We start from the raw sequence: 12,737 nt of genomic DNA, 5'->3' as shown, positions 1-12,737 counted from the left end.
GCCAATTACTATCAGATCTTCATCAAAGATTTCTCACGAGTTGCAGCTCCACTTACACGCTTGACTAGTAAAGATAAATTTCAATGGAATCAAGAAGCGGAAGCAGCATTTGAAGCCTTGAAGACATCGTTTGTCTCTGCACCAGTCTTATATCGTGTTGACTTTTCCAAGGCATTTTTTATGGAAACAGATGCATCAGATTTTGCCTTGGGTGCAGTTTTATCACAAATGGGAACAGATGACAAACTTCATCCGATAGCTTTTTATTCAAGAAAATTCTCAGCAGCCGAGATCAATTATGAGATCTACGATAAAGAACTTCTTGCGATCGTGGATTCTTTTCAAGAATGGCGTCATTATCTAGAAGGTGCTTCTAATCCAGTCACTGTGTATACAGATCATAAGAACCTCGAGTATTTCATGTCAACATGCGTGTTGAATCGTCGTCAAGCTCGTTGGAGTATGTCTTTGTCAAGATTCGAGTTCATTATCACTTATTGGCCAGGAAAACAACAAGGTTTATCCGATGCCCTATCTAGACGTTCTTATTTTGCACCAAAAGAAGGAGATGCAGCTTTTGAGCAACAAAGAACGGTCCTCTTGAAACCGGAGCAATTTCATCTCCGAGCAATGAAATCAACATTGACTGTTGATTCAACTTTTCTCAAGCAAATCCAGTCCAGTATGTCCTCAGACCCTCTTGTTTATGATATCGAGAATAATTCTTCCAAGTCTCATGATCCTTCTAAGTTCGAGTTCAAGAATAATCTATTATATTTTGAAGGACGCCTATATGTTCCAGAAGGAGAAGCACGTTTATGTGTTCTTCAAGCACGTCATGACTTTTCAGCAGCAGGGCACTTTGGATATAATAAGACTTTGGAACTCATATCAAGAGATTTTTGGTGGCCACAAATGTGGAAGTCAGTCAAAGACTTTGTACAATCATGTGATATTTGTTCAAGATCAAAAATTCCTCGTCATCGACCTTACGGACTTCTTCAGCCATTACCTATACTAGAACAACCATGGTCTTCTGTTTCTATGGATTTCATCACAGATCTTCCAAGCTCAAGATCTTATGATTCTATATTTGTGATAGTAGATCGTTTCACCAAGATGGCACATTTTGTGCCATGTACAAAATCTATCACAGGTGAAGAAACAGCTAAGCTTTTCATTGATAATATCTATCGCTATCATGGATTAGCTAAAGATATCATATCAGATAGGAGAACTCAATTTGTGTCAAGATTTTGGAGGACCCTTTTCAAGATTTTAAAAGTGGACATAAAGCTATCTTCAGCTTTCCATCCTCAAACTGATGGACAAACAGAGCGCGTAAACCAAGTCTTGGAGCAATATTTAAGGTGTACTATCAACTACCAACAAGATGATTGGACAATCCTTCTGCCATTGGCAGAGTTTGCTTATAATAATACGGTACATTCTTCCACGCAACAAACACCTTTCTTTGCCAATTATGGCTATTATCCACGACTTGATACTTTTGATTTTTCAAAAGTTGATAATCCTGCAGCAAAAGATATGGCAAATCGATTGTCAGAGTTACATGCAATAATGAAGACGCAATTGAAGGAAGCTCAAGAACGACAAAAGATAAACGCAGATCTATATCGTAAGGAGCAACCACAAATCAACGTGGGTGATAAGATATGGCTACTTCGTCGTAATATCAAGACTACTCGACCTTGTGACAAGTTGGACTATCGTAGGCTTGGCCCCTTTTCTGTTTCTGAACAGATCAACCCAGTTGCATATCGGTTACATCTACCGGAGTCAATGAAGATCCATCCTGTATTTCACGTGTCTCTTCTTGAACCATATAAGATAGTGGATATACAAGAAAGAAGACAAATGCCACCGCCTCCTATAGAAGTAGATAATAATGAAGAATTTGAGGTGGAAGAGATATTAGACTCAAGGCGGCGCCGAAATAAGCTGGAATATCTTGTTCATTGGCGCGGATATGATATTAGTGAACGCACATGGGAGCCATCTAGGAATCTAGGAAATGCATCAGCTAAAGTCAAAGTTTTTCATCAACGACATCCATCAAAACCAAGATGAAAATCTCTCTTATAAAAGAGACAAGATTGAGGCAAGATAACATTCAATTTCCTATCCTTGTTTGTAACTTCTTTGCATTTGTGACGCTAATTAGATGGAGAGCCAACAACCAGCGGATTCAACTCAAGAACCTTCGTTTGCTGACCTGCCGGACGAGACATTACGATTGTCACAACCTTCAAGACGATGCAATCGAGATGAAGATCTTCAAGAACGACATGTTCTTCCTCGAACAGATGGTGAGATACAATGCGTTTGGTATCACGATTTGGGAAGGGACTCTCGATGTTTGGTGATTTTGCTAGAGGTAGGAACAACTCCTGATGGTGTTCCGAATATTCTATTCGAAAGAAGTTACGAAGGCCTCAACAATGATCAAATAACTGGGTGGTCTTCCCGCCCTAGTATGGGACACTACCGATGGTTGAGAGGCCCTATCAATCATCTTCGAAGAGAACAAAGATCAGAGTATGTGGCGAATACAATTCGTCGCATCATAGATTTCCTCAACATATGATGACCGCTCCTCGTGGAACTCGTCTCTAGAAGGGGGGGTAATGTCACGGCCATAATCATGTAAGCTAATAATTACATATAGAAATAAGTAGAAGTAAGTAAAAGTAGATAAAAGTAAGTTAATTCTATAATATTTAATATAGAAGCTTCCTAGAAACTTCCTAGACACTACTTTGACTTCATAGGTGTCTTTAATTGACTTTTTGGATTAGAAACGTGGTCAACAAGTTGGCCATGTGCCACACATGTTGTTAGCTTGAAGATCAAGCTAACTAAGTGGCCCACACGTAGAAAAACTTGCCTTGTAAGTCAAGGCATGTGTCCTACAAAGTCAACATATATTGGAGGTCCTATAGAACGTCGCCACGTAGCCCCTAGTTAGATAGTATATATAGAGACAAGAGTGAAGGCTTCTTCACTCTTGTCAACTCCTTTCTTGCTTCTAGTCCAGGTTCAAGAGTCTTTAGTTTCTTGTCTTGTGGCAATAGCCATTCCAGTTTCCTTTTAATATACCTACTTGTTTATATTTTGACTTATTATATCGAGATAGCCTTTTGGTGTATATTTTCCCTCATCGAGTCTTTGTCCTTGACACTAGCACGACTCCGAGATCTTCAATCTCGCCACGATTTTCCAATTGTGGGACATTTTGGATTCAACAAGACCTTCGAGCTTATTTCTCGAGATTTTTAGTAGCCCCAAATATGGAAGGATGTGACAGATTTTGTCCTCTCCTGCGACATCTGTTCAAGATCCAAGAATCCTCGACATCGCCCTTATGGACTCTTACAGCCATTGTCGATTCCACATCGACCATAGTCTTCAGTTTCCATGGACTTCATCACGGACCTGCCATCATCGAACTCATTTGACACCATCTTTGTCATGGTAGATCGGCTTACAAAGATGGCGCACTTTGTCCCTTGCAAGAAAACATCGTCCAGTGAAGTCACAGCAAGACTCTTTCTTGATAATGTGTATCGATATCATGGACTACCACATGATATCGTATCAGATCGAGGAACCCAGTTCGTATCAAAGTTTTGGAGATCTCTCTTTGAGATACTGAAGGTCGATATCAAGCTTTCTTCGGCTTTTCATTCTCAAACTGACGGCCAAACGGAACGGGTGAACCAAGTCTTGGAACAATACTTACGATACAACATCAACTATCAACAAGACGATTGGACCACATATCTGCCGCTAGCCGAGTTTGCATATAACAACACCCTCCATGCGTCGACTCAATACACATCATTCTTTTCCAACTATGGGTATCATCCAAAGCTTGATTTATTAAGTCCGTTAACAAATAACAATCCAGCAGCTGATGGATTTGCAAAACAACTATCAGAGCTTCAAAATACGTTGAAGCTTCAATTATAATCCGCTCAAGAATCCTACAAGGCATCTGCACATAGATTTCGAAATCAAGCACGTACTTTCAAAATTGGAGATAAAACATGGCTTCTTCGACGGAATATCAAGACCAAGCGACCATGTGATAAGTTGGACTATCGAAGATTGGGACCATTTATCATTCAGAAGCAAATCAATCCAGTGGCGTACCGTTTGGAATTATCGGCTTCTATGAAGGTACATCTAGTCTTTCATGTTTCTCTGTTGGAGCCTTATCGAGAGTTATCTTTTCTTGGAAGAGTGCAATGTCCGCCACCTAGTATTGAGATTGAGAACCATGAAGAACACGAGGTTGAAAAAGTGCTGGATTCATGGCGAAGGTGGGGCAAGTTGGAGTATCTTGTTCATTGGTGCGGCTACGACATTAATGAGTGAACGTGGGAGCCAGCTGAAAATCTCGCCAATGCGCCACAAAAGGTACAAGAGTTTCATCAACAACATCTTCATAAACCTAAGCCGGTTTGACGATAGCTTCCTTTTGAAGCTTGCTCACCCAAGAATATAAGAAAGGGAGAGAGCACCACCAAAATTTGTAGTTGATGTAGTTATTTTCTCCAAGATAAAGTAGAATTTTTTCAGTAGCCATAGTTTGGTCTTCTGATATAGATAGCCAAGAGATAGATACTATGCTAGTTAGATTATCTCAACCAACTAGCTCACGAAGGTGATCCCAAGATGAAGAACTGCCTACACCACGACGACGACGGAGGATACCGAGTAATCGATCATTGGTGATTGTATTTGAGTTCAAGCCTGCTTATGATGGTCAGCCAGAAGGCGTGTTTGCAGGACAATTTCACAATGAGGACATGGAAGTTCATGCTTGGTCAGAAGTCGAAGGCATGGGCCACTATTGTTGGCTTCAAGGGCCAATGAACTACTTGCCTCGTGAACAACAATTGGAGTTCATAGCAGACGTTATGCGACAAATCTTCATTTTCTTGCGTTGGTACTGATTAACAACAACATTTCTTCTCAGAGACCTCAAAGCTAGAGGGGGTGATGTTAGGGACATAGTCTTTAGAACCTTCTAGAGACAAGTTTCTAGAACCTTCTAGAAGCAAGTCTCTGGAACCTTCTAGAAGCAAGTCTCTGGAACCTTCTAGAAGCTTCCTAGTTGGTAGAAGTTGCTTGAAAAGCTTCCTAAATAGGAGTATATATTGGAATCGAGGCTAAAGAGTTCTTCAGTCTCGACAATACATCTCTTGGAGCTCTAGCTCACCTCTCTGGTGTTGTTCTTGTATTCATCTGATTAATCTAGTTCTTGCCAGTTCTTCTTGAACTTCTTGTTAGATCTCGAGTCTGTATTTCTGTGTCCGTGACAATTTGTTATTTAGTGTGATAATTAATTTTTTGAGGTTTGATCTAAGAATCATACAAGTATGCAAACTATTGTGATGTAAAATAAATCCTCACTAGTTGGAAGTCTATTCTAATTCACAACAATTTAATTATCTAATTATTCTAATAATTACGATTAGAATTTGATTTAATGTCCAAGAAGTCGTATAACATTCCAATTGTGATCTAAAATAAACCACTCTAGTAAGTGATTTACTCTACTTCACAACTATCAACTAGCTTCCAATTTAATTGCTTAAGTTACCTTTCACTTTGTCTTAAATTCTTAATTCTCAAACCAATTACATTCCACATTCAAACCTCTATAATAATATACAAGCCACTTTAACAACTCAAACACCACACACTTAAAAGTGATTTTTTTAATATATTTGAATTAATTTTAAAAATTTAAAATTTAATTTTTTTATATAGTATTAATTATCATCCAAAAAGATTCATCCAATAACAATTTCTCATCCAATAACAATTTCTCATCCAATAACAATTTCTCATCCAATAACAATTTCTCATCCAATAACAATTTCTCATCCAATAACAATTTCTCATCCAATAACAATTTCTCATCCAATAACAATTTCTCATCCAATAACAATTTCTCATCCAATAACAATTTCTCATCCAATAACAATTTCTCATCCAATAACAATTTCTCATCCAATAACAATTTCTCATCCAATAACAATTTCTCATCCGTAAATGAGTTTTCATCTACAAATGATTTTTCATCTATAATTGAAAAAGCATCCAACTTTAAACAATCTTCATCCATAATTTATCATCCAATTGATTGAAGTTTATCTTTGATTAAAGTTCATCAAACATCCAATATTTTCATCCAAATTAATCTAATTCAAACCTAACCTAATTCAATTGCATCTAAATCTAATTTAACTTCCCACTTGAGATCTCACAAAGATGATTCGTGGATGAGCACGGGTTGTCGTTGGATTCCAAACTTCTTCGAGCGGCTGTCGCAGCAGGTCGGAGCTTCAGAGTCAATGCTTCCTGCGACTAGCTCTAAGGCAGCATTGATTTCTTCTAATTTCTTTCCGCTATGAGAGCCTCAGCAACAAACTTTGGTTCACTCCAATTGAGAACCCACCAACCAAATTCCTCTGCGGCTCAGTTGGTAATGACGTCAATCTTTTCAGACTTGCACTCTGACAAAGAATCAGGGAGGACAGCAAGGTCGCGACCTTTTGATCAGCACTACTACAAGAATTGATAATAATGCTAATTACAATTTACTAGTTCCTACTCCCTCGCTGCATTGCAAGGCCACTTTGTACTCCGACAATTCTCGGACTTGCCACTCGATCTTCTTTGAATTCAACACCCAGCTTGTGTACTTTACTGCAGCCACTAGGTTCAAGCGCCACCAAAAACCGCCACTTGAGCGTAGAAGGAATCGACCTCAATCGCCGCTGCTTTCTTGTTTTTGCTGCAAATCCACAAGCCTTTGACTCGATTGTTGTGGAAGTCCGCAACCACAACAGCAGACCGCTAATGTCAACTCCAATTCTGATCAGAAAGACTTGTGAATATTAATATGGAAAATGGAACCACGCTCACTTGAATTCTTCAGATGTGCGCTTCCTCCCTCCACTTCTCCAGTCCAACTATGTCATAGGCGCCACGACGTAGAGCTACATGATACCTTATGGATCAACTAGAGCCCCACTTTCGCACCATAACCTCCTACTGCAACGGGCGCCGAAGTTGCAAACGCCTGAATAATGTGCAATCCACCTACAGAGTTTATATCCGAAGCAAGAGCCTCTATGCTCCTTTGCACGCTACCTTCTGAGCCTCAAAATCCCTTGCTCCGCAGATGACCCTTCAATTGCGACCAGAAGGCAACGTTGAACCGAAAAAAAACTGAACAGTCCAGCCGCATCACTCGAGGCGCAGATCCAGATGGGGTCTCGTCAAGATCAGTAACCAACAGGAGACTAACAAACCAGCAGCCATGCTGCTCAGTCCAACCGGAAGAAAACCTGCGAACAAGCTGATGGCCGCTACAGCGCCTTCCGCACACAAACAACAAAAAGAACAGAACACGAGGAGTCTAGCATCCTTGGCTGCACCGCAGCTCCTCGCCACGTCGACTCTTTCGAAGCTCAAAAAACAAGATCAAATAACGAAAACCAGAGAAAGGCAGGACGAGTGAACTGTCGCTCCAATTGCAGCACCAGATAAAAACACCTCCTTGCTGCACCGAAGCAAAGAAGGGAAAAACAACACAGTTGCAGAGGTCGGCCTTTGCGACGCTAACTAAGAAAAAGAAAAAAGAGAGAGAACTTACGGCGGCTAACCCAGTGTTGAGAACCGCCACCCGATGACCGGGTGACGATACCCCGGCTTCTACCTCGATCCGGATAACCATATGGCACAGTATCCGGTACTGTACTGTATATCATATTTGGGTTGTATTTCCTACTATATGGCTACTATATTTTCTATTATATAGCTAATGTATACTGCATGGTATACTATCTATATAATTACTATATTCCGACCCATATACTAAGATATTTTGACTATACCTCATACAAAACCTATTATTGTGTCTACTATGTATCAAGGCTGTGTTTATACCGTATATGGCTATCTAATATTGAAATTTGGAATATTCTAATTATTTTATAGATGCTCCTAAGATACTAAAAACATACTCAATTGATACTTTCTAAGATAATTTCTAAAAATTAGAATTTCCTACTAGAATTTCTATACATAGTTATGTTTTATCCACTAATTCTATTTTACTTATGTTTAGCATTTTCTCCACCTCTTGTCAATTGACACTTGACAATTAACCCTTCTATTATAAGCTTTTGTTCTGACACAAAATGTGAGTCAATTTAGTAACTCACAATTGTCTATAATTCATTTGCTATATCAATAAGTTTTCAATACATACATTTTACTGTTGAGATATATAAATTAATGCAATGTGTTTCAAACTTTTTAATAAATAAGAAAAATCTTGATACAGTCAAAAAAGATTATGTCAGTATCATACATGATCTAATCTCAATGCTCAAAATTATTTTGAAAAATAACAAAACCACAAAATAAAAAATATAGTTGTTAAAGAAGACAATACACCAAAAAATGAGTTTATTCAATCATAAAAAAATTGTGAAGTTGGACTTTTATACAACATCTTGTAAACGTTGTATTTTTTCTTTAGAATCTTATTGCTTTAAGAGATACATTTGTTTAGAATCTAAAAATCATAGTCTTTGCCTTGTAAGATTTGGAAGCCTCAACTTGTTTTTTAAATGAAATAATTGTAAAACATCATAAAATACTATTTGTAAAGAAAATGAAATTGGTACATGTAGAAGTCATAGATAGTCTATTTTTATCTTTTTAGAGATGCTATTTATCAAATCAATCTTATAGATGTAACAAAAAATAGTCATAATATTTAATATCATTAAATCTATTAGTAATTTAATCATTTTGGATCTATTGTTAATAAAAAATAAAATAAAAAAGCCTCTAAATAAATTGGATCTCTTGTAATCTTATTTCTTTTTAATAGTCTATTTAATGATATTTTCAATCAAATAATAAGTGTTAATTTTAAAACAACCAAAACCTTATTCGTAGCAATAAAAATATTTATGCATATTACAAAAGAAAGATTTTCATTTATTATTTATGTAAAAATAAGTTTTGATGATAAAATAGCAAAAAATAGGATGTCAATAGAAAAACGGTCTCTAATAAATTCTCTTTGATAATTTTTTTTAAAAATAAATATATTTTAAAAATATTTAACTAATATATATTTATGATTTTTTTCATTGTAGTCTTATTTCCATTAAATATTTAATGGAGATAAAAGTTAAATGAAATCCTTGATCTAAAACAACCAAAAAAAAAAGAAAAAAAAAACTTGGTAGTTTTAGACAAATAAAATAAAAGGATAATAATAGAATAGAAGAAGAAAAGGTTGAGGGTAGGGAGAGAAAAGAAAAAACAGAAAGAAGGAGATCAAAGAGAAGATTAAGAAAGAAAATAAAAAGTAGGAAATAAATAAAATAAAAATAAAAATAAAAAATGAAAGAAGTGAAAAAAAAGAAAAAAGAAACAGAAAGGCAATTAGGAGGGCTAGAAGCTACCCAAAAACAATGGCAACCTCTTTGTCAATAGGGGTCTAACTACTTGGATCCTTGCCTCTCTTTTTTCATTTTTTTGAGAGTGCACAAAGAAAAGGCTCTAGATTTGATGGACAAGCAGATGGATTATGTTCTTTTCCTGTCTACAATCGTTTTTTTGAGAAGGTTATTGGTGATGCTGCCAAGTTGAATGTATTCTTCATTGAGGAGGTGTTGGAATCGTCGCTCTAGTACGGTGGAGCAAAATTGTTGTTGTTGACATTACTATCTTGTTGAAGGAGCCGTTCAACTCTATCTAAGACATTTTTGCAGCATTGTGTTGGCGGCTCATCTTCTGTGGTGCTTGTATTGCAATAGAGATCTTGGTGGCTTGTTGTTCTACTGATGCACTATGAGCTAAAATAAACCTCTACTAATTGGGAGTTTATTCTAGTTTACAATAAGTAAATTAATTATTTAATTCTTAGAAATTTTAGTTCTTATCAAAATCTTAATCTATTCACTACTAACCTCCTTAAATCATCAAGTGTGAAATAAATAACCCTTTACTATTTGGAAGGTTGTCCTTGTTCATAATAATTGAATTAACTAATTTTTTTTCATAAGTTGTAACTCTTATTTAAATTTTAATGAAACCACTCTTCAATCTTATTAAAAAAAATCCAAGTCATTAAACAAAACCTCTCCCTTTAACTCACATACAATAGCAAATTACTCACAAAATGCTTGCCAAAGAATTCCTTCTCTTAATTCTTAATTCAATTGTTTGTTTGTTTGTTTGATTGTTTGTTGTTTTTTGAGTTTTACGTTTTTTTTTTTTTTTTTTTTTTTTTCTTGTATTAACTTTCATCCATTAACAAAAAATCATCCAAACAAATTTATCATCCATAAATGACTTCTCATCCAATTTAAGATTCATCCATGCTTTATAAATTTATCATTGATTTAAAAATTCATCCAAGTCGTTTGCCCTAGAACCTAACCTACTTGCACCCAAAATCCACCCTAATCAGTGTAAATAGTCTCACTGAGCCGAAGGAGATTGCTGCACTAGTCGACCTGCTGTGAGTCGAATTCCATCGCAGCCTGCCACACTCTGCCATCTTTGTCTGATCGCCCAATTGCAAAACCCAGTGAGGGTCGACCTAACAACACAGCACCTCAATCGCTTGGAAGACTAAGCAAGTCTGAAATTCCCGATCTGAGCACTCCTTCCTGCCGTCGAGAAGATGGAAGACTTCCTCTACCATCGTGCACAACTTCTTCAACTATCTACATCCTCCTCAAGACCTCATCCACAAGCAAAGGCTCTCTTGCTCCACTTCTTGCATCAGTGCCACCATGAATGTAACAACTGCAGATCAAAAGTCAACGCCAACATCTCTACAAATTGCCGCACCCACAATCTTGCCCAATCCGGAGTTCACTCCGTTGATCACAGAAGGGGAAGAAGGATGCTGCCAAATGTCCAGTCACATTTGCCTCCAGTCAGCCGATTTAGCAATAGGAATGTAGGGTGACAAAGTCGGAGTTGAATGCAAGTTCTCCTCCTTCTTATCACACGGTTTGGCTCCGCATCAACAACTTGGAGATCCTCGAAATGCTCAACCTTCATCTCTTGCCTCTAGCACAATCTTGATCGACTAGAGTCCAACGATTAGGGCTTACCTCACACCCACCAAACGAACCTATTAACTAAATGTATGAGGCGACTACATGAACACGGATGGTATGTCATGAGGATAATTGTGGTTTGAATCTAGATTTATCAAGTAATAGAGCCTTTAAGTTCCGTAGATGCTGAACTATGGGGTACAACTAAGTTTGATTAAGTGTCGCAGGGCGTTCATATGTGCACATTAAATTGTGATCACGCACACTTGTTGGCGGATAGAGACTCAATCAATCCTACGAATTCTGTAGGAGTGGCATGAAAATCTAAGCTGCAGCTTTAGAACCAAAATCTAAGGCGACATCGAAGAAACATGCCGTACGCAACCAGCTCGAGGGCGTCGATCACTAATTGACTGGATTAATCTTCTATACACCAATCTCCGAGAAGATCCAAAACTGTCCGGATTGGCAGCAATTGGACTCCAAAATCACCTAGCAACGTCGGAGAGGAGCCAACTGCCACCCTAGCTGATCAACAAATCCTTGATTTAACCGCAGCGACGAGGCTTTATATCGTCATGTCGAGTCGCACAACCACCGCAAACAACACCTAGTGTAGCGTTGACACCAGAATGGATGGCATTCCAACTGCGACAAGATGTGGCTCACTTCGCCCCACGGAGGTTCAAACTGCCAGTGGAAGTGAACATGGAACCGCCGCACGCTCCACAACCAACCTATGCTTCTGCCGAGGAAAAGAAGAAAAAACAAAAAGACAGGGGTGGCTTTTCACATACAGACACACCCTCCAACATGAAAAAAAACACAACCCGCAAACTTCGCTTGACTCGAAGTTCAGAACTAAGGAAGAAATAAAATTTGACAAAGAAGGAACAAAAACACCAGTTCCTCCTAGCGTCGTCGGCCACCTACAAGATCAGCACCACTTCCCCCATCGCTAGTTGCAAAGAAGTCGTATTCCTTTACACTACCGCAGCATATCAGGACTGGAGCAAGCACAACACCAACTTTGAATTCCACCTCTATTCCCTTTCATCGAAAAGAAGAGAAAAAATAAAAGAACCACACTTTGATCTCTCACCGCATCATCGCCACAGCACTGTCGCTTGTTGACCTTGTGGCTATCAATGGAGGATCGTGACTCCAACTCGTCGACAACTGCCAAAATGGCTTTCTCACACTGTCGAGTATAAACTGGAAAGAAGAACTATTGCATCGACCATAATTTGTCAAAATCTTGCGTACAGGGGAAAAAAACTGATTGAACCAACATTGACAAGAACAACCGCCTCACTGCAAGAGCCTCCTAGATTTGAGCTGGTAAAGATCAGTATAGTGACTTAAGTCAGCTCGTCAACCTCAACTTAATCAAAGAAATCCAATCAAAATCCAACTAAAACTGGTGGCCCATTGCAGGCATTGTAACCTAACTAGGAAGGGAAAGGTTTGACAATGTTGCCACTCCCTAGTAGCACAAACAATGTTGCCCTAGCTGCAACACAACAGAAAAATTGGAGCACCCAAAAACAAAAAAACACACACGCACACGATAAAAAGGGAGAGTTCGGGGCCGCCCAG

General features: G+C 38.2%; 1 long non-coding RNA gene across 1 annotated transcript; it reads right to left on the bottom strand.

The window, feature by feature from the left end:
* Positions 1-10,426: 10,426 nt before the first annotated feature.
* On the bottom strand, positions 10,427-12,507 carry LOC112284377 (uncharacterized). The gene is made up of 2 exons (XR_002970382.3): positions 12,241-12,507; positions 10,427-12,145 (listed from the first exon to the last, which is right to left on the bottom strand). It is a non-coding gene; the product is annotated as an uncharacterized LOC112284377 (long non-coding RNA).
* Between the last annotated feature and the right edge of the window lie 230 nt (positions 12,508-12,737).

Source organism: Physcomitrium patens, chromosome 7, assembly GCF_059467195.1.
Source record: "Physcomitrium patens ecotype Gransden chromosome 7, ASM5946719v1, whole genome shotgun sequence".
Classification (NCBI taxonomy): domain Eukaryota; kingdom Viridiplantae; phylum Streptophyta; class Bryopsida; order Funariales; family Funariaceae; genus Physcomitrium; species Physcomitrium patens.
The sequence above is the reverse complement of the archived record's forward strand: the minus strand, read 5'-3'. Positions and strand labels throughout refer to the sequence as shown.